Source organism: Eleutherodactylus coqui, chromosome 6 (assembly GCF_035609145.1).
Source record: "Eleutherodactylus coqui strain aEleCoq1 chromosome 6, aEleCoq1.hap1, whole genome shotgun sequence".
NCBI lineage: Eukaryota > Metazoa > Chordata > Amphibia > Anura > Eleutherodactylidae > Eleutherodactylus > Eleutherodactylus coqui.
The window spans coordinates 127,530,161-127,536,398 of record NC_089842.1 but is presented as its reverse complement, the minus strand read 5'-3'; positions in this window follow the sequence as shown (position 1 = coordinate 127,536,398).

Here is a 6,238-nt window from a genome sequence, read left to right as displayed (position 1 = left end):
ATTATATTGGGGGCCGCTGTGGGATGTCACTATTTTACTGGGAGCCACTGTGGGATATCACCATTACTACTGTGGGCCACTGTGGGATGTCAATATTACCGCTTGGGCCGCTGTGGGGGAGGTGGGCACTATTACCGGTAGGGGGATGGTCACTATTACTGCTGGGGCTGCTGGGGGGGGGGGGGGGGGGGGTCACTATTATTGCTGGGGTGGGGAGTCACTATTATCACTGGGGCCCCTAGGGTAAAGTCACTATTATCACTAGGGCCGCTGAGGGAAAGTCACTATTATCGCAGGGGCTGCTGGGGGGGGGGGGGGTCACTGTTACACTGGGGGCCGCTGTGGGGTGTCACTATTCACTATTTTACTGGGGGCTGCTGTGGGATATGACCATTACTACTATGGGCTGCTGTGGGATGTCACTATTATACTGGGGGCTGCTGTGGGATGTCAGCATTACTACTGGGGGCCACTGTGGGATGCCACTATTATACCGGGGGCCCCTGTGGTTTGCTACTATTATACTGGGGGCCGCTGTGGGATGTCAGCATTACTACTGGGGGCCGTTGTGGGATGTCAGCATTACTACTGGGGGGCGTTGTGGGATGTCAGCATTACTACTGGGGACCGTTGTGGGATGTCAGCATTACTACTGGGGACCATTGTGGGATGTCAGCATTACTACTGGGGGCCGCTGTGGGATGTCACTATTATACTGGGGGCCGCTGTGGGATGTCACTATTATACTGGGGGCCGCTGTGGGGTGTCACTATTATACTGGGGCCGCTGTGGGATGCCACTATTATACTGGGGGCTGCTGTGGGATGTCAGCATTACTATTGGGGGCCGCTGTGGGATGTCAGCATTACTATTGGGGGCCGCTGTGGGATGTCAGCATTACTACTGGGGGCCGCTGTGGGATGCCACTATTATACCGGGGGCCCCTGTGGGATGCTACTATTATACTGGGGGCCGCTGTGGGATGTCAGCATTACTACTGGGGGCCATTGTGGGATGTCAGCATTACTACTGGGGGCCGTTGTGGGATGTCAGCATTACTACTGGGGGCCGTTGTGGGATGTCAGCATTACTACTGGGGGCCGCTGTGGGATGTCACTATTATACTGGGGGCCTCTGTGGGATGTCACTATTTTGCTGGGAGCCGCTGTGGGATGTCACCATTACTACTGTGGGCCATTGTGGGATGTCACCATTACCGCTTGGGCCGCTGTGTGGGGATGTGCACTACTGTGTGGGGGGGTGGGCACTATTACCGCTAGGGGGGGTCATTATTATTGCCGGAGGGGATGTCACTATTACTGCTTGGGCCGCTGTGGGGGGGGGGGGGGGCACTATTATTGCTGGGGTGGGTGGTCACTATTATCACTGGGGCCACTGGGGGGGAAGTCACTATTATCGCAGGGGTCACTGTTACCACTGAGGTATGTTTATATCTGGTGGAAATGGGCAGAGCTGTTTCAAAATAGACAGCATGCAGATTTTGACTGCTTTTCTCATGATTGACAGATGATGCTAGGATGGCAGAGCAGAGAATCTGTAACTCCCATAACCAGTTGAGCGGTTGCAAAGCCTATGCAAGGTACAGAGTGTGGCAGTTACAATAACTGTGCAGAGCTTGGCAGTTACAGTCCCTGAATGCGGACACTAAGCTTGGCAGTTGCATGTAACAGTGGGACAGATATACTAAGGTGATTGTACCCAGAACTTATGGCCCCCACACTTTTTTCAGTGGTTTCCTTACCAGAATACCACCCCCACGTCTAAGCCATCCAACCCCCCCCCCCCCCCCCCCCCCCCCCCTTGGGCCATCCCCCCCAATATCCCCCACGGGCAATGTTTTACTCGTTCTTAGATCTTTTTTGTTTGCAAGTAGAGTAAGGTTTTTTGAAAAAATAAATTTCCCAGTATGATCAGTTGGGAGTGTGTTAGAGCTTTTAAACCAACACCAAGGTATGATCTAGCAATATTTTGTGTCAAATCATCAGATTTTTGTTGGCCATGTCCCTGGATCATCATTTTTATGTTACTGGAAGTCGAAACAGTAGTAGATATTACAGTAGAAGTTGATGCAGTGTCAATTAGATCATCAAGCTTAATGAGCAGCTCTCTGAAAACATCATGATTTTCTTCATCACGAGTAGGCCTGACATCTTCATTTATTCTTGTTTCAGGGACATCATCTAAATGTAAGTTAAATTGGACTTTCTGGAACTGGCCACCTTCATCACTAGTCGATAGTTGGATAGAAGTAGATGCGTCCACGGTACGTCCACGGTACGTCCACGGTAGCGTCCCAATCACTAGTAGACTCCTGGTCTGCGCCATTTTCTTTCTTGAAAACTTTTATGGGCTGACGGTTAGTTAACTCTTTTGATTGTCGTTCAGCTTGTAATTTTCTCTTTTGTGCGACATGTTAATAGCCTCAATATCAAATAAAGCTGAACTGTTTACAAATCTTTACAAAAAATGTAATTTAGTTTAGCAATTAATTTAACAATAGGATTAGTTAACTATTTTATACGCCGGTTCTTGCTGGAAATTCTGGCAACCAAATACACAGAGAATAGAACCCATTGTTACCATGTGTTCATTCTCACTGGTATAGCGTATTTGTTGACGGAATTTCCAGCACGCTAAGGGCTTATTTAGACGACCGTATATCGGCTTGGTTTTCACGCCGGCCGATATACGGTGTCCTTGTCTGCAGGAGGGGGGGGGGAGGATGGATGAGCCAGGAGCAGGAACTGAGCTCCCGCCCCTTGCCACTATTTGCAATGGGAAGGGCAGGACAGGGGCGGAGCTAAGCGTCGGTACTTAGCTCTACCTTCGTCTCGCCCCCTCCTATCGCAAATAGTGGAGAGGGGCGAAGAGGGGGCGGGAGCTCAGGTCCTGCTCCTGGCTCTTCCATCTCCCCCCCCCCCCCCCCCCGATCGCAGACAAGGACACCGTATATCGGCTCGGCGTGAAAACCAAGCCGATATACGGTCGTCTAAATAAGCCCTAAAAGAAAGGCACTGACGTATATTTGGGGCTTATTACGCTGGCAAACATGGCTATTCACAGGAAAATGGTCGTGTTTGCCAGTGTAAAAACAGCCTGCCCTGTCTGCACAGCACCCTAGGGAGAAATGAAAGAGACCGGGGAATTTGATTGGTATACTTACCAGGAACCCCGCTGACAGTCAGTCCTCCCCCGAAGCTGGCGGCATCTCGCTTTAGTACAGTAAAGTGAGAAGCTGCCACTGCAGGGTAGAACACAGGCTGTCAGTGTGGACCTGGTGAGTAAAGCCACATGATAGGGTAACATATACTGTTTTTGCTGTTGGCATCAGAAACTTTTTTTCTCCTTGTCGGCCGGGCCCCCTGGCCACAGGTTGGGCTGCCTTGTGGGGGGCGTGAGAGAACTTTTCATAAACTGCAGCAAAATGTTATTTATTTCTAGTGCATAATGTTTTGTATCAGACTTTTTTTTACTTATTTATGAAGCAGATGCACAAAAAGGAAAAATCTAGTGCGCCTTGGGGGGACCGCGTGAGTGGGAAAAAAAGTATGGCTTGGTAAAAAAAAGGCATGGCTTGGCTTAAAGATGATGTGCACATAATTTTTGGCTCCACTTATCTAACTTTTTATCACCCATTAGTTGGCCTAAGTGTCTAAAGATGTGCTAAATGTATCATTGAGCAGAAGCCATTGTGATAAATTTGGCACATTTTTAGACTGTCTGGTCTATACTTACATTGTCTAACCATTAGCATTAATAAATCTGCCGCAGTACCTTTGCAGAGTATACAGCCCTAGAGTGCACACGGTAGGCTGAAAAGATCTTCACCGGGGGGAAACGAGGAGCAGGGGAGTGTGAAAAAAAGCATATCCACCGACTCCCTGTCACCTCTCGGAACAGCAGCATAACTTACTTTATGGTACTATTGCAAGGTAACAGGTTCCCTTTAACCCCTTAACGCTGCCGGACATACAGTTACATCCTGCAGGTTTGCGGTATATATGGAAGGGGATTGTGGGCCGATGCTGCTCCATACAATGCAGGTGCCGGCTGTTACTTACAGCCGACACCTGGCCGCAACAGCTCCAATAAGCCGCGGCATTGATCAGAGCTGTTAACCCTTTAATTGCCCCGACCGATGTTCGGGGGTCCTACACTGCGCCCGCAATAAGATCGCGAGTTGCCATGACAGTCAAGGGCCTTCTGAAATGCCCTAGGGCTGTCATTGCAGATTGCCTATCAAGCCAAGCCAAGTTTTTCAGTACATTATATGGTACATAATCTAGTACCATTGAAAAATACAAGTCATCCTGCAAAAAAACAAGCCCTCAGACAGTGACCTCGACAGATAAATAAAAGACTTCTGATTTTTTTTTAAAGGAGGGAGGGAGGAAAAACCGAAAATGGGGAGAAAAAAAGGTCCATGTCCTTAAGTGGTTAAAGAGAACTCCCTTCAGGATGAAACGTTGTACAGGGTCACTATCACACAGCTAAAGAGGCCAGGGGCCCAGGGTTTGCTGTCCAGCTTTAAGCTTGCTGGACCCAACTCCAGTTCTTATAGAACGACCCATATGGCTCTTGTTCTCCAGGCAGTCTTGGTGCTCATACAATTTTCCTCAATTCTTCAGCAAGTTCATACGTTTTTTAGTGGATGGAAAAGGTAAGCTGCTAACACACAGCTCTGGTGGTGGCTTATCTCCAGGAAGAACAGAGGACTTGGGCCTACCCAAATTCCTCCTTTCCCCAACATCATCTGTCAGGGGAGTCAGACAGCCCCATATAACAGTCGGCCACTCCTGCCGAAGTTGCTAGGTTTGGATGACTTATCCCTAATACGTACGAGGCTCTTAGGACTCACATAGCTATATGCAACTTCAGCCCCGTGAAAAACGCGCCGTTCTCAGTGTGTGTCTCTGATGTATATTGGGTACGTAGGAGCAGTTTTCACGTCCTTGCATCAGTGTTCACAGTTTTTCACATGTGCCAAAAAAAGCAAGGTGGTGCAAGTGATGCCCGTTTTATCACAACCCACACAATGCAGAGTCTGCAAAAAAGTAAATACACACGCTAACGCATTTTCACCGGGTGTTTTTTTGCGCACATTCACAAATGTAAAAAATGATGCCTAAATATACTGGGTCTGTATTCTGTCAGTAAAAGGAACAGAAAACACGGCTATTCAAATGGGCTCTTAGTAGGCAGGAGCCTCTGCCGTACTCTCTGTGCCACTACATCCCAACCAAGTCAGCCGGAATTATATAGAGGCGTAGCTAAAGGCACTTGGGCCCGGATGCAACACATTGCTAGAATCTTAAACGATAGAAGGTAAAAGTAAGGGGCCCTAAAGAAAAATCTGCCCCTCCCCCTCTAACCATCTAGGTGCCATTTATAATACGGGTGATCTCTCATATGATAGAGGGGCCCTTGGGCCCCCTAAGTCTCCAGGGCCCGGTAGTGACTGCTGCCTCTGAACCTCCTATAAATATGCCTGTGATCCCAAACTCTACCCTTGGCATGCCCATGCAGCGCTACCTTGGGCAATCATTCATGCCCCCGGGCCAATCACATGAGGCTATGTAGACAGAAAAATCAAAAAGTCACGGCTTTTGGAAAGCAGAGATAAATGAACCAAAAAGACACCTTCAAAGATGGCCCCAACGGGGTTTACAAAAAGAAAAACAACCCCCTAAAGCCAAACGAGAAACTCGCGCCAGCTGGGTGCACGGCGATGCACACAAAACCTGCGCAAATATGTATTTGTATGGATTTATTCACATCAGCGGTTTTTTATTTGATGTTTTCCTTGCAGCACAATGATGGCGGACGGTTCTATCCTTGGGGGTTCCCACAGGAGGAATCGCCGTTACTTTGGGGGGGGGGGGGGGGATTGCAGGGCGTTTTTTTTTTTCCCCATAGAAGTCTATGGGAGAGTCTTGCGATCCTTTTCCGCTCGTGAGAATCGCAATTTCACAGAAGTGATGTCCTTTTTTAATTACAAAACACGTATGGCCTCGCCGTGAGAATCGCATGTTGACAAGAGTCTCTTGGCTGCTATGGCGCTCGCCCGTGTGAGCGTAGCTGAGGATATAAGATGAATCTGCCCAGCTGCCATGATGGCACCAGAGGGTAACTAGTGCACTAGTCAGCTGCCCCGCAGATACAACCGCCTGCAGGGGGCGCTCTCACACCTGTCTGACCGGCTCATGTTACGGGCTTG